The 23,200-nt window shown below is 43.0% G+C and overlaps 1 protein-coding gene and 1 long non-coding RNA gene across 3 annotated transcripts in view; both read left to right on the top strand.

The window, feature by feature from the left end:
• pdzrn3b (PDZ domain containing RING finger 3b) overlaps nt 1-23,200 on the top strand; it is a 92,358-nt gene that overhangs the window by 38,962 nt on the left and 30,196 nt on the right. The gene's annotated exons all lie outside the window — the stretch shown is intronic.
• LOC117943516 lies at nt 2,735-15,446 on the top strand. The gene is made up of 3 exons (XR_004656370.1): nt 2,735-2,787; nt 12,504-12,510; nt 15,435-15,446. It is a non-coding gene; the product is annotated as an uncharacterized LOC117943516 (long non-coding RNA).

The raw sequence follows: 23,200 nt of genomic DNA on the forward strand, positions 1-23,200 counted from the left end.
GGCAAGGTGAGGTGGGATGTGATAGTGGGGATGAGGCATGGGCTGCCTTCCCCTCAACTGCTTCACCCTCCCCCTACCCAACCCCACCTCACCCACCCCTGTTGTGTGTCTCTCCGGCCAAAGCCAAATTAAAAGCCTTTGCAACAAACATTCACATTCAATTAAAAGCTCTCCTCCGCGGCCACGGAGAAACAGCTGCAGAGACTCCACGCTGTCTGTTCTCCTCAGTTGTTGCTCAGAAGGTCGCGGCTCGTCTACTGCCGGTTTACACCCCCGACACACACAGGCACAAGTTAGACACTGACACGGAACAGCTAAGACGGCGTGAACCAAAATCCCATATAATAGTTTACATCAGAGGCGGGGTCCCCGTTTCATCGTTCCCTTATCAGTCCAGCATAATAAGGCGCAATTACAGAAAAAGATAGCATAATGTGGACAAAAAGCTAGCAAGAAGGGGAAGTGAGTAATAGCTTGTAAACAGATACTCTCCGGCCCGTATTATTTGATGGGAAGAGATGTGTACCTCAAAAGACTTGAATGAGCTCCTCTGCAATTATGTGTCATTTTCTGATTTAAATGCTGGTCAGACTTTCCACATCAGAAGCTCTGATAAGACATCTCATTATTACCATTACCTCTGGTTGATCTGTTGTGTGTACACTGCAGAATCAGCAGGAAAGTTCATTGTCAATGCTTTATAGTTTTTTCTCTCTGTTTTCTGTGTTGGCAGTGTAATACTAAAGAAAGATTGGCTATGAAACCCCCCCTCTCTGTTTATATATACACTGGAAATGTAGTTGGTGGTAAGTCAGAACTTAATAGTATAATGTATACAGTATTTTGATATTGATTTGATTTGCAAATTTAAACCACAATTACTCAAAAGGAGACATCAAATGTCCTCACAAATGCCCCAAAACACATGTTTATCAGCCTTATATCGGCAGTCTTGTAGACAAAAGTTTCCTTTTCATAAGAGAAAATGCTTTCACTTGAATTCACTGCTGCACCCATTATGAAGAAGTTCCTTAAATCCCAAGACTTTTGAATGCATCAAGTCAAGTTTAATGTTGGGTGGTCGCTTCCTCCTTGCTAAGAGGTGAGGAGAAATGATAATGTGGTCAGCGATGGCTTCCACAAGTGACTGGCCGGCTGGCTGCAAGGGCGAGGGCCGTCTGATCTAGCCTAAATTTAAACCTGTGGACAGACAAGTCTAGCCAGCGGCCAGCCTCATTCCAGCCGCTGATCATCCATGGCATGGAGAGAGAGAGAGAGAGAGAGAGAGAGACAGTCAGCCTCGGGCCTTTAAAATCTTTCCTCCTACTCCTCTCACTCCCTTACTTCCCTTCATCTGTTTTCTCTCTGCTTTGAAATTATACTTTATATACAGTATGTTCTCCAGCCTCCAGACCCTACAGAAGTGGGCGAAAAAATGCTATATTTTAGAATACTTAGAGCATTGGTGAGGTGAAATATTCATTTACTATTCAATCCTTTCACGACTGTCTTTTGGCTTAGAAAATTTGCCATTTTTAACTAATTAACATTTTCCAACAAATCCATTTGGCGTCATTCTTCTGATGGCTCTAACACAACAATGATTCAATTTGAGCTGTTTTTCATTTCATTTGCTTTTATGAACACCTGGGAAGATGTTTCCTCGAATAAAAAACCTCAGGCACACTGGAAGTGATGCGTTTTATAGGTTCAGCTGCAGCGCAACTGGTTTGTTTGGAACGGCACTAAATAAAATATGAAGCCACAGCAGTGCTTGTCACCATGCCGAAAGAAAGAAAATGCCGGCACCAAGAGACAATCTAAGGAACAGACATGATACCAAAAAAGTGCCAACAAAGCATGTGAAGGTTTTACAGTAAATCCTGTCATTTTGAATTTGGAGTACATTGATAGTTATCTGACCTTGGTAGACATAGACTCATTGTACTGCACTTACTTGTTAGGGGTTATAATAATAAGAGTATGTTGGCTCACTCCTGCTGATGTACTCATCTATCCTCTTCTTTCCTCTGTGTGTTTTGGCTCCTCACATCATCTAGTAGACGGGAGAGTTTGACCAGTCTCAAAAGTATTTGTCTACGTGGCTTTGAGTGTATACCCTCGTCTGTGCCTTGTACTATTAAATGCTTCAGATTTGAGGGCTGAGCTAAGCCAGCGAAGAAGCATCAATCGGTAAGCTAAACGGACCTCACAAAGCAGACAGCTCAAAGACAGACAAGATGTGTTTCCATTCGGGCTTTGTCCACTTTCCTTCCTTCCCTTCTTTATTCTATCCTTCCTTCCTTTCATCCCTGTGTCTTTCCGTCCTGTCCTCTCTCTCTCTATCTCTCTTCATTTTTCTCCTCCCTGTAATCAGGGCCCTTTGAAGTGGGCCGAGGAGACGGATTAGAGTGGGACCTGCAGGGTCTTTGACCTGGGGTGAGCCGGGGACGAGTAATTAGACAGGGAATTAAGAGGAAGCCCAGCCCCTCTCTGTCTCTCTAATGAATTGTGCGCCTGCTGTAGGGGAACAATGCTGCTGTTTTTCAGATTTTTTTCTTTTTCTTTTTAAATCCAGCAGTAGGATTTTTATAGTTTCTAAAGGCAGTAGTCCTAATTAACACAACCAGTGTGTAACAAGCAGACATTGACGCGGCAAAATCCATTATAATTAAATACCAGAATAACTTGCATTCAGTGAACATTTTTTTATCAGTACCAAAAACAGGAGATGATCAAAAGATTTAAACTCATGGCCTTTCATACACTGTTCCCCAATCATGTATTGTGAATGTAGCTACATACTTCTGAGACATTATACCTGGCCCTAACCAAAACAAACTAAAACTACTGTAAACTTTCAAACTACACTTAACCTTTCTGAAAAACTGAAACTAGCAAACACACTCAAAAACTAATTAAAATAAGATGAAATGATAATGTCTAAACTAAACAAAAATAAAATCTAGTGTATATTATGTCCTTATGAAGCCGGTATGATGGACATGTTAGCAAATAGCTGCTTATGTACACAGACAACAGACAGAGCAACATTAGCATTCATTTAAAGTCAGGATCCTGGTCCCCTGGAAATTCTTATGTCCAATAGTCTCTTAACTCTGTTTTTGTTCTCTACCAAGTTCTTGGGGAAATATCTGTCTCTTTAGCTACTAAATGCTCCACCACGTTCACCAGCTAGTCGCTAACTGTGTCCGTCTGCCATTTAGCGCAGGGCAAGGAGTGTACAGTAAGCTTATCAGAGCTCTTTTGGTGCCTGCTGCTGGAAATGAGGTTTTAAGCAGTGACAGTGAAAACCCAAATAATGCTGAAACACTCTGTAGAGCTGAGGGGAACTGCTACTACTGAGTAGTAGTTGTACCAACAAGCAATACTTGTACATAAACTGGTATAAATGGTGTTACAGTAACATTACTCCTGGGAATCCTGTACATCGGCCTGTGGTGTCTGTGTGGACGGGCTTGTTCTAGATTGGAGTTAACTGTAGAAAGCGAGGAATTATGCCCAACCAGCTGAAACCAGGCACTGTTTTATTAAACAGAGACCGTCTTATGGAGCGATGGCCACGCAGCCAAATATGGACATCCAGTCGCCCTCTCCATCTCCCTGAGGAAGACGGAGAATGAACCAAAAGCAACTAGCCGACAAGTGACATGAACACTCTGCACTAAATAAATACACTTAACATTCTCCATCTCTGTTTTGTTTTCTTCTCTGCAGGTAAGAACCATTTCCTGTGCTAAAAAGCTTTTGGGATCTGCCATGTAAGTAAAGTGTCACAATTTTAGGCTCTCTATCCTGTCCTCCTCCTTCCTCCATCCCGACACCTCTCGTGTGTGTGTGTTTGTGTGTGTGTGTGTGTGAGAGAGAGAGAGAAATCCCCAGGGTACCTGTTGTTGTGACAGGCTCTTGCCTCAAGCAGTGTTAGAAGATAGCGTGTAAATTGTAATCTGGGAGCTCCCATTCCTTAGCCTGTGTCATGCTAATAATGCCGCGCGTCAGTCAAACATGGCCGCTGATTGCAGGCACAAGCCGATGCTATCTCTCCTCCTCTTTTCTATTGTGTGGACCCCACAAAAGGAGCCTTTTAACATTAGCAATTTGGCGCCAGGAGGCAAATTTTGGCAGTGCGACAATAGAGACTTAACCTGTATTGACTCACTCCTTTGCATAATCCTTAAACTGCTGCTAAAGAGTAACTTCCAGTTGGGAGTGTGTGATTATTACAAGTTAATAGGGCAGAGGTAAACAGATGACTGACACTGGCTGTAATCGGTACTAACGGGCCGTGAGCTCAGGCTCAAAGATAGAGGAGAATGAGATCAAGAAATTAATAAAAGAACTACTTGGTCCTTACATTGTCCGTTAAAAAAATGGGAGTGCATTTAGACTTCCTTTAGTCTTTTTCTGTACCTCTTTTTTTACTCTAACCAAGTTATTTTTGGTGTCTAAAAATATCTCCTGTCAAACCCACAAAAAGTGTCAGCTAAATTTCTAAAATATAAAAAACACTGTCTGTATCTGCCTAGTAGTGTTGTAGTCGAGACCACCTTAACTGAGACCAAGTCATCATCAAGACCAGAGTGAATCAAGGCCAAGGCAAGTCCAAGACTGTGAGGGGTTGAGACCGAGTCAAGACCAAGACCAGACCAGTGCCAGACAGCCAAAACTTCTATTTTCTGTCACCAAGATTCCCTTTCTTGGAAGTGTGTGTTGATGGAGCGGGGAGAGGGAGTAATTAGAAATGAGTTAAGTTATTGATTGCATTTGACACAGGTTGGCATTTGAAGCAACAAGTTTTACATCCAATCACAGTAAGGATGTTAACACATAAAAATCAAATGATACACAGGCAATTACAGATATCCCTACAGTTGTGGTCTTATCAGGTCTTGAAATACAATCCTGAGTCCTCTTTATCCGAGGATAGGCCGAGACCTTCAAAAAGTGTTCTTAAGACCGGTCTTAAGTCCAAGAACAATCACAAATACTATAACACTGCTGTCCAGAAGGGACAGGACATTTCCAAAGCGTTAAAAGTGGTGGGTGTGGGGGGTGTAGTGCTCTTTTTACTACTACATTCAAACTGCCACACTCTTCCATCAGCATTAACACACACACACACACACATTCACACACATGTTTACACACTTCCCCGAAAACCCATAACTCTTGCTTACATAACCCACCTGCCTTTCTCCGACCTCAGACACATCCTGGGTGCAACAGGGAGCGGAGGAGGGGTGGAGGGCAAGGGGCTCTTAAAGATAAGCATGTTTACTCAAACATTGTGGGGAAGTTGTAGACGGCCTTATCATTAACAATGAACAAAGTCAACAACGGAAAGAGTTTGCTTTTGTGGTATGTGGAACAGTGGCAAGAATCTGACAACAAGTAATACAAATGTCAAATCAATGTGTCGGTAGTTGTAGATAATCAGCTGGGTTTGTGTTTCTTTAAACCAGTCACAATTGTCTTGGGCAGCGCAAACCCCGGATGCAGCAAGAATAGATAGCGGAGATAGCAGAAGGGGAGAAGGAGGCCTGACACCGAAAATGGGATGCAAATACAGATGTTTTTGCAGTATTATAACAACAAGTCAAACTGAAGTATTCCCCAAATTGACAGATGAAGTTTTTGCACAGCACAGTAGCGTGGTTGGTCAAAATGCATGGATGGCGTGCAGTACAGTCGGTAAATCCTGATGTTGCTGCCTATGCACAACGTCCGGACCAGGAGCAGAAGGTACTGCTCCACCAGAACACGTCTTTCTGACCCCCCCCCCCCCCCCCCCCCCCCCCCCCCCCCCCCCCCCCCCCCCCCCCACTGTTATATTCTACATTTTGACCTCTGATCTCACCACATTTCAAACTCGGAGACATTCCCCCATTACCAAATTCTGTCCTTGTGTTGCCTGTAATGGCTTACATAAGCACTGATTTGCCCATTAGGATTGCTGTTCTTGTGAAGAAACAGCTGCGTCACCCAGAGACCACGTTGAGAGTGTGTTTGGGTTCCTCGGTTAAATAGAACATTTGAACTCGGTTCTCCAGAGGGCCAGCCAACCCGACCGTTGGGATTGAGGAACAGAGCATGTTTTGCAGTCTCACATTCAACCTCATTTCCTTTCCAAACCTTCATCCACTTTGGCCAGACCACACATCTTTAACCATCTATAGTTCTGCTGGCTTGCTTATATTCTCCCCTACACATAACCGGGCACTCATGACCTCAGATAGGGATCACATTCAGCCGCGCTTGGCTGCTAACTACCCTCAATGGCATTTATGGTTTACAGCAGAGCAGAGCTTGAGGTACCCCTCTGTATTTATAAACAGTTATGATTGCATTTGCTCCATGTAATAATCGGAAATTAGTATTTTTTTGGAAGGTGAACAGAAACATGGCTGTCAAGTAGACCAAATTTTGCACTGTAAATTCTAAAGTCATGCTGTTTTACGCGGTTTGGCGTTGGCGAGGCTGCCTGTAAAAATGCACAGTGGATGGGTTGAGCAGGAGGTTACAAAGGGCCACAGCAGCGTGATAAAACATCGTGCGGGCAGCTAGTAAAGTGCTCAGTCTGGCTCTACCAGGACTGATCAATTCAGGCCTGATTTTGAGCGTTAAGTCCTCAGAATAGGGGTGGCAAAGAAGGTCATGGTAAAATCAGAGATCCTGTCATGCAAGTTTTGAGCTTTGGAATTAAATCGTTGGCATGTAGTGCAGTTGCTAAGGTTACTTGAAGACAGACACAGATGAGTGAATTTGTTATCAGATAGACGAAAAGACAAAAGATTCAGAGGCAATTACATGTACTATCAATTCTCAAGGTAGCAAATTAGGTTGAAAGAACTTTCCTGTTGTTGTATTTGATTTCAGATTTGTTGAAACATAGTGATTTATTTCCCTTCTAATTGGTGTGGGCTAAAGTGTTAGTGATACGGAGTGGGTCGAGCCTCTGTGCTTCTCACTGTGGAAGCCGAGAGGCCATGCTGGGAGAGTAATGCACCGTTATCAGATGAGAGGCAAGGTGATGGAAAGGGGGGGGGGATGTGCCATGTGATGCAGAGAGAGGTGATAATGAGCCTGGTCTTAGTTCTTCACATTCTCCCCTCCACAAGACTTCCATGTTATCAGTGCCATCTGCCGCTCTGATTGTGCTTCGTCTACAGTACCAATTACTAACTGGCTGGCAGCCCTTTTTCTCTCTTCTGGGTTGTCTCTGTGAGTAAGCATGTGTTCTTCATCAACTTCCTCATTCTATCCATTGTTTTTTTCTCAGTTTTCTTCCATTATTATCTCTTTCTCTCTCCACAAATCCCCTTAATCAGCCCCAAGTCAAGTGTAGATGTCGAGAGGGGGCATTCGCCGATCAGCTGATGACTTTCACAGAGGGTCAGAAGAACAGGGATTACAGCTCTGGCTCATCAGGGTGAATGATTGCAGTGCCTTGGCATCTGTAGATTCTTTTTGGGGGGGATGACAGCAAGTCGTAACTGGCTGGCAGCATACTGACAGATCTGGCTCAAATGCCACTTTACCCTTCAAAACTGCCAAATCCAGCTTCAAAAGTCAGTGAAGCATTGCTAGTTAAAGCCTTTTGGAAATGAATCAGGGGTCACTGACATTTATCTGGGAGAAGATCATTTGAAAATGAGCCAGGCTGTTGTAACAAAATCCTGGGTTTAAAAAGAGTGCCAACACTGTGTAGCTTGCCTTTTAATTTAACCCCATTGGACTGTAGCACAGCTGGAGGGAGCCCTGTTCACTGGATACAAATCCGCTAGTACATTGTGTAAACCACCCCCCTCCCCGGATAGGCTCACACACATACATGGGTGCATTCCTCCTACCCAGGGCAGGGATTGGTCGGAGGATCCTTCACCCTATTTAAAACCCTTCATGTAGCAACTGAACCAAGCTTTTGGATCAGATGGGAGTTGCTCAGACAGAAAAATGTGTTTGTGCGACTGTCTTTTGTTGTCTGTCTTTTATGAGGACCTTAAGTTGTTGAACAAATTGTTGAGTGAAGACCTCATACCTATTGGTAATGTTTGGGTTAAGCCTTTGTGTTAACCCTATTAGAGTTAAGATTTTTTCTAGTTATACTTGCAGTGTAGTGGATAGATAGATAGATAGATAGATAGATAATTTATTCTTCCTGAAGGAAATTTTAGGAATCCAGTTACAAGACAACCATATCACAACAAGCACATGTACACACATCGCTCACACATTCATAAGAATAAAAATAAAAATCACTCGCAGAAATGCAATGACCATGATAAGGTAAGGTACAATGGTAGACTTGATGCAGCGGAGATTTCTTGACTTTAAGTCCTTGTGGGTAAAGCTTCCAAAACAGTGGATCCTACATTTCCTTTCCCCCGTTCCGTTCAGAGATCATTTGTACAGGTTTAGTAGTACTCCCCATGATGACTAAACTTATGTTATGTATAGAAGAAATAAGGTTTAGGCTAGCATTATAATCTTTAAGATATCAGTCCTGGTTGATATGGTGTCATTTGGGGTTACTGGTGGAAATGGAAATAATGTTAGACTGCACCACTGACAATGACAATTACCAAATATAGAAGCATTTGCTAATAACAAATACATTGAGTGGCTCAAAAATGCTGTCCCTGAATGGTATAAAATGGGAAGTAATATAATGAAACTCTTGAGGTTTATAAATTAAACAGTTGAATGTATGGGGTGGCAGGGTTGGGAAATAATTGTGGTCAATAGTGAGTTCTCACTGGGATAGAAATACTGTGGTTGTGACTGTGCAATGTACGGTGTGTTTTCACATACTGTTGGAGATTCAGAGTGTATATGTGTGCTGTGCAATCCACAGGCTGCTTGTTAGTACAATGTCAGAGATGTCCATCAGTGACATCCCTTTCTGCTCCCTAGGCGAGCCCTGGGTTTTTCTCCAAATCCTTTTTTAATGTGTATGAACATGCGGTGGGACAGTTTTTCCTGACCTTCTCTTCCTGACCGGCTTTGCTCCGCTCTGCCTAAAAAGAGCAAAGAAAACTCAGATGAATCCAAACCGGATCACACCTTCTGTTGCATTCACTTTTCTTTTAGTTTAAGTAGCACCACTAAACCTCAGCAGAGCTACTTCTGTAAACTCAAACTCAATCAACAGCGAGAAAAGGTAGGAACAAGACTTTCCCTGTTACCTTTGGCTTTTAGCAAGGCTTCTAATCTAATATGAACAAATCTAATTCAATTAGTGGCTGCAAGGGCGGGAAGACTGGATAGGGCTGTGTGGCAAGTGAGAGACAGAGAGAACTCGAGGCCGGATGGGTCTAATCCCGGTCCTCTTTATCAGTGCCGACCTCTGGGAGGCTGTGTGTGGATCCTGATCCTCTGGGGGCTCCTTTTGGGGCGGGGGATGCCTTTTATTCCCATGTCTGATCAGACTTCAAAGGCGACAAAGGGAGCAGCGGTCATCGCTTCTTTCATTACCAGGAGCTTTACGCTAATCTGCGAGGGCACACCTGATGCCCCTCCCCTCTCTGACTCCCACAAACGCACCCTCTCCCCACCTTTCTTTCTGACTGGGGGGCAAAGTGCTGTGTAATCTGTGTATAAAAGATCCTTAATCCTCAGCAGTCGGGTCTCGTACTCCTGCACCGCTACCTGAGGCCTGGATAAATTCCCAGAGCTCATTAATTTGTTAATCATATCTGGGTTCGAGGAAAGGTCTAGCAGGGATCAGAGGATGAGTCAGAGTAGCTGTTAGTCGGAGGGGGAGTTATAACCTCTGACCTATGCATAAGGGGGTTTATGATATATAGAGACACATATATTGGTGGAGTGAAACAGAAATACATTTGGGGGAAAAAATAGCCTAAATCCTTCCATTATGCTTAGCAAGATCATTTTAGTTGGCTATCTGATTGAGTTTTGGACTTGGTTAGAAAAAAGCAAACGTCATGTCGGGCTCTAAAAAACAGTGATGTTAACTTTTTTCCAACTTTCATTAGTTGTTGCCCCAACATGAATACGGCAACACAATAGTTAAACTCTGGTCAATTTGTGGCCCAGTAGACAGTCTTTAAACACTCAGGGTTTCAGAGAAATGTTTGACAAAAAGGCTCTTTTATCATTCACACAGAAGGGGTTATAGTTAAAGAGTAACCCGTATTTGTCGGCTGTAGAAGCTCCTTCAAAGAATAATAGCCCCCTGAGTGGTTTTCACTTGTTTTTCACTTCAGATCAAGGTTGGCATGCTGCAAAATAAGAGGCGCTAATTGGCCATCTTTGTGGGGTTTGATAAGGAAGCTTTGTTATAGGAAAAGAAGGGCGAGCATAAAAACATCAGCAACAACAACGTAAGTGCAAAAGTCAGTGTACTTTTTAGGTCTAGTGGTTACATTTCCACTTATTTCAAGGAATATTTTCATTTCCTGACACTAGTTTGGGAAATACTTAAGCATGTATCAACTATACGCCCACATGGAGCTTTCTAGACACAGCAGGTCGCAGGCAAAACAAAAATTTTATCCGATTTTGGCTGTTTTATGTTAGTCCATTGTAACAGGAAAATGAATTTCCACTAACTTAATTTTCAGCGCTTTGGCTCTCCGTAGCATTAGAGTTGATTTGCCAAGGGCTTCTGCAACAGAGAATGTAACAAGAAGTGTATGACTTCACAGCGCTGGTGTGATTCCCGTTCCCGGGCCTGTACTCCAAATAATTCTTTCCCTAGGAATCTGTTATAGATAAAGATCGATTTGAGAGCTGGAATCACGCCCCGTGTCCCAACCTCTTGCTCCACTGCTCATGGTCCCGTTTTCATCCTCGTCTTCTTCTACTTCTTCTCCTCCCTTTTTCTAAATCTCTATTCATCGTATCATGACCAGCAGTAATTACAGCAGCTCCTCAGCCTTACCGCCAGAATGAGCTGTTTACATTGGGGCACTTGCCTCTGGCTGCTGTGGCCAGCCTCTTATCGCCCATTGAGCCCAGCTGGAGCAGCCACACAGTTACCAAAACACAACCCAGCGCAACCCAGTGCCCGCCAGGCCCAGCTAACCCAGGCTCCCACCCAGCCGCTTGTGCTCCGCCCAAAACCCCACAGAGCTCCATCAGTCATGTCTTTCACGCAAGCCCTCTTTTTTCCCTCCCCTTTCTAGTGGCAGCTTTCTACAGTTTGAATATCAAGCCCTGCTGAGGGAAAACCATTTAATTCGTTGAAGGTTTTAGTGTAAAGAAGCAGGTCTCAGAGCCAACAGTTGTACTGTATGCTTTCGTTCTCAGCGTTTTCTGTGCCTGCGGGTTGAGACAGAATGAAAGAACGTACTCCCTTGTGCCGCTGCTACGAACAGAGGAGGCATGTTTGTTTACACACAGGCAGCCAGGGAGTGCTGTTTAGAGCTATGGAGCCAGTACAGGATCCTTCTAGTCGGGTTGATGATGTGTTGCATTGGGTTGCCGCCATTCTCCGGCCATTGGACCCAGGTGCTTCCTGTCTGCCTGCTGGAAAAGTACGAATGCGACCGTGATAGACCAAGTCAACCATGAGCTTTGCACCGTTGCTCCTCCTGCAATGTCCTTTGGGAACAGCAAAAGGGCTTTAAACCTCCAACTGTTTTTTTTCTCTTTATTTTTTAACTTTTCCACCTCCTGCACTCTGCTGTTCTCATGGACCATTTTGGTAAAAGAGATAACTTTGTCACCAACATCTGAAGAGATAGTTAAATGTTAAGCAGAGAGCTGTGCATTTCTCATGGTATTGTGTGTGTGCTGCTCCCTCTTCTCAGGTGTGGCCTGTTACCATCTAAGCCAAACAGCGATGCGTCTTTGTGGCCGTTACATCTAGACAGTGTATCTTCCTGTGTTTTCTTTTTGGCCCACATTGTTCTCCAAAGGAGCCCTGGAGTTGTACTTTAGTAATAATCCCAAGACAAAGGAGTATTTTGGCAGATGTTTCTACAAATCAAAAGGGATTTACAGGTTTTTGTGCCAGCTGTGGCAGTTCTATAAAGTATTTATATGCTCCCTAAAATATGCATTTTATATGCAACTGGAGCTGTTGTCTGTGAAAGAGTGCTGGTCGACCATGCTGGAGCTGCTGTTCCTTGCAGGCTGGGTTTTGTATCTGGACAGAGGCTCAGTTCTGTGAAGATCATTCTCGACTCCTGTCCAGCTGGCCTTGCCCTAATCTGTAAAACAGGACACTGGAGGGATGGAGCGACCCCTGGTGGCTAAAGTGGGCACTTAAAACTTCAAAGCCATTTTACTCTTCAAATCAGCTTGTCAAAAATGAAAGGTCCTAGTGAAAGGAACATGTCACTGGTGGTTGTTATGAATTAGTTAGTTTGATAGCTCCCCACAGCACTTCCATTCATTCCCTTCATTTGACTAGCTGATTCCCTTTTCCTCACCTGTCATGCTAATGTTTTATGTCTGACACAAAAGCATTTAACCAACAAGCTGATTTATGACTCCTCTGAAAGGTGTAATTTGAGGTTTCTGGTGGGAGCTCCCCCTCTGACAACCTGTTCAGGCTTTTATACCTGTGGGGAAGTGAGAAGGTGACAGCATACATGAGCAACACCTCTTCTTTTCTCTTCACCTTCTCCTGCTCCATAGCATGAGTCATCAGCTGAATCTGTCTGAGAGGACTAAGTGAAAAGCGATAATAACGGACAGCCCCGACAAAGGGAGTACATTAGTCGCTCGTAAAAAAGAGCTGATGGCATCCGCTGGCTAGCTCTTCCCCCCCATTGTCAGGTATTTCATTGGCCTCTCCCCTGAGGGTATCTCCATGGCAATAGGTGCAGTTAAGGCGGTGTTTATTCCTAGGTACCTCTGTCTGCCCCGTGCGACGCCAGGAGTCTGCTTCTGCTGATAAGGCCGAGACTGGCTGGGGAGAGACAGGGACTCAAGGTGAATACCCACAGTCTGGGAAACATTTGCTTTTGCTCTAGGGTAAAGTTATGCAAGAGAAACTTTATTCCCATTTGCCCTATGGAACAGCAAAGTAATAACTGTATTTTGTTACAGCTGGTTTATAGCAGGGACGGTATCACTTAATAAATCATAAAAATGTCAGAGATTTACATTTTGATGTTTGTGCTGTGTAATGTATCTATTTGTTGCCGACTAAGAACAGCACAAGAGAATGGTATTTTAAGGTCAGAAGGGTCTTACCCTGACCTCAGAGTCATCCCACGCCTTGGTGTGAGCAGTAACCTGAGCAATGACCGGCCAAGGCCAGTCACTGTTCCCGTTTGTCCCTGTCCTCCTCACTGCCACACGTCCATGGCACTCTGTATGGACTTTGACCTCTGCTATAACACCAGTTCACTAAAGCTCCAATGGGGTCTTTCTGTGTGAGAGGGCTGGTGAATAATTACTATGACTCACCTTTTAGTTGTCTTTAGGGCAGGGTACCAAATTCAATACTTTTTATGCACTGGCCAAATAGCCTCCTTAGTATCGAGTATCGAAAAATGCCTTGTCATTCAATACCAAATTTCAAGAAAATTTCATCAGTGAGCCTATACACGTAGCATGCTTCTACTAAGATCTAGTAATGCTGGAGTTTGGCTGTCTAACGTTACATGTTGTAGAGATACACAGGAGACATGCTTCAAGTAGAAGGAGCTGAAAAATGAATCAACAGATTTGTGCTGTAGCATGTAATGTTTTTGGTTCAAATGGATTTTATAAAATTGGTATCGAAAAATTTTGCATTCAAGAAGTGGTATTGAAGTAACGGTATTGGTACCTGCATGGAATTTTGGTTTTTAACAATATCCAGCTCTAGTTGTTTTACATACCATAACTTTTATAGACACATATTTGACACACTGCAGAAAATGTTGACATTTAAGGCTTTCATTTTCAACCTTAACGAGTTAAGGGAATTTTATTTTGGTTCTGTGCCGGGTCTAGAAATCCAGATAGGCAGGGAAAGACGTTCCTGGAGCCAGCTGTGGAAACAGAAGATGAGCCAGCGAGGAAGTAAAAGGGATTTGGTGTGCAAGATCTGCACAGCTCTGCAGAGATGGAAGTTTTCATTTCCTCAGATAGCCCTGGCTGTTTGAACAGGTGGGCCATCCCCCCTGGGGCTGTAAACGCTCAGGCCCCTCTCATGTCGTCCAGTTTGTGCCCCCTCCTGTGCGTCGCATTCTCCAGCCTACAGCAGCCTCTGCAGCAGGGAAGCAGCCAAGCACAGATCTTTCTTGCCAGCTCTCTCTTTGCAGAAAAGCCCAGACAGACTCTAGCACTAATGCTTTTCTTGCCTTCCTGGCATTGCTGTTATTACTGTTTCTGAGCAGCTGGGCTAAGAGACATGGAAATGCTTGTTAAATAGGGGAAAGTGAGCATCTGAACACACTGATTACAGAGAGTGAGGAGGGGAGAGAGAGCAGTGTGTTTTGGTACATATTTTGTGTGTTTTTCCCCAGGGGCATAAATGCACCCAGACTGAGTCATGCTAGACTGGAGCCATGGCTCTGGCTCCTGAAGCTCCTTTACCTCTTTTTATTCTTACCTCTCCTCCCACTGTCGGCATAACCAGCTGGGCTCCTGAAACATCCAAACACACACACAGACATGTTGGAGAGGTACTTGATGGGAGGACAGAAGGAGTGATGCACCGCCAGGAGGAGTAGGAGCGGGTGGTGTGAGGGCCACATTAAGATTGATGGCCTGCTGTAGAATCTAGCAGGTAAACACCAGTGTGGCCCCTTCTCCCCCGCAGAACAGCACTTTGGGATTAAGCCACTTGTTGAAGATGTTGAAGCACAAATCCTCTGTTTGCTGAAAGCCACACGCCCGCTCTTACGCTCACTTTGGGTCTGTCTACCTTTTCTCTCCTACTTTCTTTCTCTACCTCACCATCCCCTCTCATTTCATTTTTCTTTTCCTTATTGAACATCTGTAAAAGTCAGTACAGGGTCTCTGTTTAGCATGTATGCAACATGAAAGCAAAACAGAAAGCTTTGAACCTTTTAAAGGCTCCCTCAACATGTGTTCACTCCCAGACTTTCAGATATCACCAGTAGGTGGCGATATGACTCTTTGGAAGCTTGCTCAGAACTCTCTTTCATAAATCACCTCTCTTCCTTGCCCTTATTTGATCCCACTTCCCTTCAGCAAAACACTGTCTGGCATTGTGTGTGGATTTTTTTTTTAAGAAAAAAAAACTGGATGTTTCTGAAAGTTTCCCAACTACTTGATTATTTTATTGTTGATTTTGTTTAGTCTGCTTATAATGAGATAGATACAAAATATTTTTGAAGGGGGAGCACGTTCAATCAACCACCATGCTTTAGAAATGTTGCGCGAATGTGAGGATAACACATGCTATGCTGTTCATCAGGAAGCCAGAACTCTCATACTGAATTAATAAGAGCATATTCTCACACTGTATAGTACATATTTCCCAGTATATGTTGTGAGAGATTATCATGACATTAGACTGCTATGGAACAGCAATTGCAGGGCAATATACTCACCACATGTGCAATTTGAGGGAGTATGCAAGACAACAGGTCAACTGTAATCACAACTGTATGGATTTCACCCTACAGAAGGTCGTTGGAGAATCCAGGTGGTCCACTCTATGGCAACGTTTACCTTTCTTTCTTGCTGACTGTAAATTGTCTGACCGTGTGGATGTAACACCGAGGTGGACATCTCCTCCTGTCACTCACAGATGACATGACCTTCCTGTCGTTTGAGCAGATCAAGTGATCACAGCTCGCCAAGGGTTGTTTAGTCTGGACGGCAGCTGAACTCTCTGTGGCCTCGTTTCTCTCTCTGTGAGGGTTTCACTTTTTATGTATGTTTTGCATAGGCAAGTTGTTTGTGGTTTCCCCATTAGTGCTGGAGTGTGAGTGAAAGTGCACGCTAGAGAGTTTGTTTGTGTTAAGTGTCACAATTGTAGTCTCTCCATCCTGTCCTTCTTCGTCCTCCCCGACATCTCTCCCGTGTGTGTGTGCGTGTGCGTGTGTGCGTGTGTGTGTGTATGTGTGTGTCACCAGCACTGGATTCTACAATCCAAATCTCAGTGCTGCATGCATTGGCGAAGGACAGCAGTTTGGGGCAGATTTGCAATGTAATCGGGAGTTAATCTCTACCCTGTTGTTTGCTGATCAGCCCCTCAGGGCAGTCAACCCAAGCATGTATGTGAACCTCATTCCCAAACACACACGCACACACACACATACACACACTCTCCATATCTGTAGCGCTGCCATCCTTCAACCCTTCCAACTCCCATCTGAACCAATAATCTCATTACCATGGCGAGCGCACGAGAGAGAGCGTACGCTCCAGTTCACCTGGACCCTCATAGTCATTACACTGCACAGGAGCAGCATTAGAGCTCGCTAGACGGAGAAAATCACATTCTCGGCCCGGCTCAGGTTGCATAACATGACTTTGTGTGTAGATAAGCTGGTTGAACAGCCACCTGAGCCGGAGCTCAGGGCCAAGCACGCTGATGTGGACAGGGTTGGACCGACTGCCCAATCAATGAGCATCGGTTTTCATTCTCTATGTAAGAAACAAAAACAAATATATTAGCATTTTTTGGCACAATTAGTGATATTTCAGCATCTGAATTCTTTTCTTACTGATTAGAAAGGATTATCTCAGATTATTATACAATTGAAGGGATGGTGTGACCTTAGAGGGTTAGTTGAGTTTGCACAATGTTTAATTGTTAAATTAAAAATCTAAAATCTTTTTCCATCTGTTTGCTGTATTATAGCTTATTGTCATTTTGTAACGTACAGTCTGATAGAGACAGATAACTGCAAAAGACAATTTTTTTACAATGGCCCCATAAAGCGAGCCCTTGACACTTTAGGGATGCAGGTTGCCATGGCGATGGTCAGAAGCAAGTTGTGTTTCCTTAGCGACTGGGGTCTTGCATGGCATGTGCATGAGCTGGGAAAAAAATATTTCACCAAAGTAATTGTGGCTGCATCTAATAGTCTAATAGAAACTTCCTTGCCCATTTCCAGCTTGTATTAATCAGGTCCATCCTATCCTATTCATTTCTCAATTTCTATACACAAAGCGTCCGTCTTACTTTATCTTCATCTGTTTTTTGAGACACTGTCTTTTTTAACGATACTGAGGTTTGCTAATGGTTCTACCTGCTCACCTGTTTCTCCCGTTAGGAACATCTGTGTGGTGAGGCGAGGGTGAAAGGACAGCATCAAAGCCAAGGGGTTAGTGAGACACAATGTCAACCAGGGGCTCTCAATTAGAAAGAGATATTACCCCCGGAAAAGCTAATGACAGCCCACTGGGACTTGGGGGGGGGGGGGGGGGGGGGGGGGGGGGGGGGGGGATAGGCATGTTGGGTCAGGAACCCAATCATCTTTTCTTTTGTTCTGGCTTGCTTAGGTTTGATTTGGGCTTTTTTTTTTTGGGGGGGGGGGGCAAAATATGTGATGATTTTGTATCTAAATTGTACATTTATTTATTTTGAGTTTGCATTAAGGTTTCTTTTTTATTATAATAGTATGAAGTCAGTTGGGTACCTAGAGTTTTCTCTGCTACTGAATAGAAAGTCACTCTCAGCCTTAAAGTGCTTACACTTAAAGAATTAAAAAGAAAAAAGTTTGTTCCAAAGCTTTCGTGGTCCTGAAACCTGTGTCAGAGGATTGTACTCTGACAATAAGACAATTACACTGGAAACACTCAACGATGCAGCAATCTATTGCTATCTATAATCTATACCTGTTCCAATACCTTCATTCAGGATACAGAGTAGTACCGGTACCAGCACTTTACCGTATGTAAAGTTAGTTTATTTATAGATTATTAGCACAGGATCCCGTCTATTAAACCCAAAATACCAGTGTATTGTTTAGTCTTCCAAAACCCAAATTTGTCAACTGTATCTTCAAGTTTTACTCAGTTTCGCACTGAATATTCAAAGGGGGCTATGTACAATATACAGAATATCAGCCACAAACCAAGCTGCTAACAGCAAATGCTTTTTTACAACCTGGACCCTATGTTCCTATGTTTTTGTTACTAAGTGACTGATGGGAACAACAATCTTTGAAATTGGTCCGGTATTAAGCAAGATCGCTGCAATCGGCCGCAGCAAAACAAACTACAATCTCCAACAGTAAAGGAGCCAGTGTTTCCTTTTTTACATTTTGCTTTTGTATTCAGCGTTGATCTCCAGGTTTGTTAGTTTGCTGTCCACAGCAATTCCCTCCAGCTGGCAGCACAGCCAGCCGTGACTGGCACGCATAAGACCTCTTTACCTCTACCACTCAGCAGCCAAAATCAATCCTTTTTTTTTCCTTGGCTGAGGGACGTCCACTGGCTCGGAAGCAGTCTGAATAATGGCGTATTAGCTGAGAGCACTAGATAAGGAAGTAGTCAGAGGTGGACTGAGGAAGCAGCACTGTAGTGAGAAGCTTTGACAGAGATAGATGAGCTGAAAGAGCTCGGAGTGTGAGCCTCAGTGGAAAGGAACATTTCTTTTGGCACAGACTAGTGCATCTAGATACTGCAAATGTAAATGGTTTTAACAGCACTAAATATAACGGAAGCAGGGAAATAGTATGTCATTTGCTTATGAGTTTTGTGTTTGGAATATTTTAGTTGGACTGTGCTACGCTGTAATTACTAATGAACTATTTACTGCATGACCCTTACATCCCTATGTGATTGGCACTAATATTAATTACTGAAATCTTGAGAACTACAGGATGGAGTGCCAGAAAATCTGGACCAAATACCCATGGTTTCTTTGTATCCTAATGTCCTTGGTGATACTGTGACTTTTCATTCAGCACCACCAGCATGTCAAGGTTTTCTACTTATTCAGTAAGGTAGCTCCTCATCTATTGTACCTGGTGGATCAGCACAAAATGTTGTCAAAAATCCACCGTCTGTCTATCTCTGCTTTTTTTTATACCAGTCAGTTATTTCAAAACAGGGGTTTTCATGCAGCCAATTTTGGCTTGAGAAGTGTGGGGCCTGATCCTCAGAGAACTTTGCAAAGTTCTGCAGGCAAAAGATGTGCTGTTTCGCATTATATCAATATTATATGCATATTAGTATGTGAGGCTAGATATCGTCTTACATTTTGGATTTTGTTATATCGTAAAATGGCATAATTGTTGCGTTTTTTTTGTAATTTCCTGAACTAACCAGACAGTTTTAGCTGTTCTATTATGTATCTTAATACATACTGTACTTGCATTGTTGAGGATCATTTATCTCATCTCATTGTATAAATACTTTGTTTAAGCACCAATTTTTATCCTACAATATTATTGCAATTGAGGTATTTGGTCAAAAATATTGTGATATTTGATTTTCTCCATATAGACAACCTTTATTTATATATATGCACACACACACATTTTTTGTAACATTACCATGTGCTTTTTTGATGCTGGGTAATGACAGAAAGACTGTTGTGTTGCCGTTGCCAGCTGCTCTGCCCTTCGTATTGTGTGAAGTTTTTTTCAAGCCAGAGGGTGGGAGTCACCTGCTGATGGGGTACTGCCCTGTGGTGGAGGACCTCTCACCTCGCTCGCCTTTCAAGGTGCCCCACCAAGTCCCCCGGCAGGCCGTCCGTGTCACAGCTTGACTGACAGGTACAGAGTCACCACTGTGTTGCTCTGAGCACCTAAACTCACCCCTGTCACTCAGCTGTCCCAGGACAATGCCTGACTGTCCCACCCTCTCGACCTGCTTCTTGGTGTTCTTATTGAATTACAGCACAAGCTGGTTCTGTGCTCTCCCAGAGTAATTGAAAACATGTGATTAAAAAAAGGCACGGTTGTGCAACACTGGACGTGACTCCATCCAACAGGAGCAGCGGTCAAATGGAGCCTTTGAAAGAAGATAGCCGCATGTGTAACCCTCATTATGAGGACTTAGACGTCTTCTTTGTAGGTGTTAAGACCAGAGCCAGGAGTTTTGAAACGATTGAAGGGATTGTGCCAACCTCAAAATGAAGTCATGTTCCACCAGTCTGTTGCAGACGGAGCGTAGCCTTTTAAGGTGCCTCCTCACTCTTGGCCTTGTCAGGGTGTCTGCTGGGATACACAGAGGTTGTTATTCGTCTTCTTGCTACTGTGCTGAGTGTAAGAATTTAAAAAGGTCTACAAAGTGCAGTTTCTCTCTTTTTGTAATATTGCTATTTATGTTGGATTTGTTTGGCATACCTTATTTCTTTTATATTGTATCTTCACTTGCAAATCCTTTATCCACCTAAGCTAAACATTGGTCCAATTTTAAGTGCTAAAACAATGTTTTCAGGATTTCTGAAAGCTGAGTTGGTTCATTCCTGTCCACGTACCCGATCACACGATTTTTGCAAAAATGTTTTTTAGTAAGTGAGCTTTGTGATCCGGCCCTTGTTCAACCAAACTTTTGGTGCACATTCAGCATTCCAAACTGATGGGCCAGAAGTAATAAAGACACTTAGTGTATTAGGAGAGAAAATGAACATATAACAAAGATCCATTATTATTAATCATAAAGAAGAAAAATGCAATGAAGTGGATCTTAACATCAATCTGCGCACTTTTAAATGGAGGTCATGATTTTTAGAGTGGCGGACAGATTGGTTGATGAACAGAAAACTAATCGGCAATGATTGAGCCAAGATGCCAAACCTTTCCCTGTCCTCCATAATTGTAACGTTTTTATCTTTGGCTTTTGGACTGTTGTTTGTAAAAAACACGAAATTTGTTTGTATTTTTGTATTGCTTTTGGATGTTTTATAGACCAAATGATTGACCAGCAGTAGGCTTATAATCAAGAAAATAATCAGTAATTTAAATAGTAATAATTTGCCACCCTAATTGATTCATCAGTGTAAAATGGCTACTCTACCAAAGATGTTGATTACTTATTAATCTGAAGATAATTTGGTTTAGGCTATGAAATTTCAGAAAATAGGTAATTTATCCTCAAAAGGTTCAGAAACTTCAAGTTGGTTCCAGCTGCACATTTCAAGGGCAGGAACCAGCGAATGTTTGGCATTTTTGCTAACTCAATAACCAAAATGAACAATCAGATATCAAAATTGTGGCTGGTTGAATTTCTGTTCTCAAATTTGTGTTTCAGCACAACGGCGTAGCTTCACCCCAGGTGATTTTTGTACCTCAAATATCCACTCACCAATAACTCATTCCCTTCAAGTTGGATTGAGGTGTTCTCTAAAAGTGGGACAAAGGCTAGGTATCTCATTAATGGGGAGGGGTATTCGTGGGCATTATTATACACAAATCTATATCTGTCTGCAGTGGCCCCCTTCTGTCACAAACTAAACCACCACAGGCAAAGATGATGTGTAGGTACAGACACACACTCGGGAGAAAGGAGAGTAAGGTGCATACATGTTTCTTTCAGGGAGTGTCTGGGCTCATGAATGTGTGCTCTGTTCTCATTACTACCCTTGATTACCTTAATCCTCCGTCTCAACTCAGGCCTGTCACACGCACCGAGGGATCTGAGAGGTCAAAGATCAAACCATCCCCCTTCTGCTCGGTCCTAAAATCACTGTCTCCTCATTAAACTGCAGCCTTTGCTCTATCTTTCTCTCCCTCTTTTTCTCTTCCTCCTTTTTTTTCTTTTCATTAGCGCCACCAGTCCTTGCTCCCTCCATCCACCATTCAACTCTGTCTGTTGCTCTTGTGTGTCTCTTACCCGTTGCTCCCTTGCTCTTCTCGAAAGAGTAGACAGTTCTGTCTCTCTCTCTTAATGGACTGGGTAATCTTAGCATCTCCACAGCATTGTCCTCTGTAAAGGCAGGGTACTTCAGCGCAAATGAAGTTGGAATGAGATAGAAATTACAGGCTTAGATTCCTTAAAAGCATGCTTCTATTTTCCTCTGGTTCCATTTGGAAGGGGACTGGGATGTGAAGGGGGAGAAGTGCTGCGGTGGGAGGCTGAATTCGCAGTTCTTGTTATTTTCAATCAAACACACTCCTTCTGAAGATGTGTTGGTGGAAACCGTTCTTGAGAAATTAGATTTGGGCTAATGATGCTCAGAGCATCAAAGGAGAAACATGCACTTTGAGGCCATTTTCCGATTTCCAGTTTGAGTGAAATATACAGATGCCTCCACCGAGTCAGAAATGAAATGTTTTGGACCGGCTTCTTATATTGATATTAGTATTTTCTTGTTGTTCTGGCAGCCAAATGTGTCATCATAATTAAAGCATTTAATGTCTTTCATTCTGAAAGACATACACTACATGCTAAAAACAGGCTTCATTATGATCCACTGACTGTTTGGTAAAGGCTCTAAAAGCCATGTTTATTTAGAAAAATAAATAGGGAAACAACAGCCTCAACGTCTTTTTGCAGTTGCCCTTCATATTTCCATTTTAAATCATAACTCATGCTGTGCATAGCATTAGGACACTGTCTAAATAGCACATTTGCACACTAAAATGCTTCTATTTGCATAATAATTTCACTACATCTATCGACATATGTCACAAATTAATTCCCCATGCAGGCTAATGGCATTAGCATATCCTTCTCTAAAAGCTCCACAGTTTGGGGTAATTATTGGATCGGTAGTAGAGAATGGGGACATTGTACACAATTGCATTTCCTAGGGGTTGACAATTAAATTAACTTTGGGCAAATCTGGTTTGGATTGTCATGAGCAGATGTGTCACGGGAAGCATTTGAGAGGAGTTTATTGGCCAAATCTAACTCATTAAAGGCTACTCATCAGTAATGTAAAATCCTGCCACATTCAAACTGCTTGCTTCTATAGCAGCTATGTGTGTTTACTGGTTACAAATGTGTTTTATTTTAGTTCTCTCACAATCTGAAAATGTATAACCCAAATGCATCAAGGAAGATTCCCTTGATTTTGTACCGATTGCAGTTTGCACTTTAAAACCTGATGGATTTTTTCAATCAGAACAACAAAATCTTGCAACAATCTTTTAAACCCCGGTCCTGGGGCTACATGGGAAGGATAAAGCAATAAGAGCATGGACAGATAAGCTAAAGTCACCTTATCTGTGCTAAGTGTGTTGCTCACACTAGACATTTTAACTCTCCAAGTGGCAGTGGCAGAGAAAATGAATTCTGTGGTAAGTCCAGTCCAAAAGGTCAGCCGTCGTCATCAAACCAGATTGTCTCAGGTATCCTGTGGGATTTCTTGGTTAATGATGACATCCACTGTAGAACTTGT

This window comes from Etheostoma cragini, chromosome 4 (assembly GCF_013103735.1).
Source record: "Etheostoma cragini isolate CJK2018 chromosome 4, CSU_Ecrag_1.0, whole genome shotgun sequence".
Taxonomy (NCBI): domain Eukaryota; kingdom Metazoa; phylum Chordata; class Actinopteri; order Perciformes; family Percidae; genus Etheostoma; species Etheostoma cragini.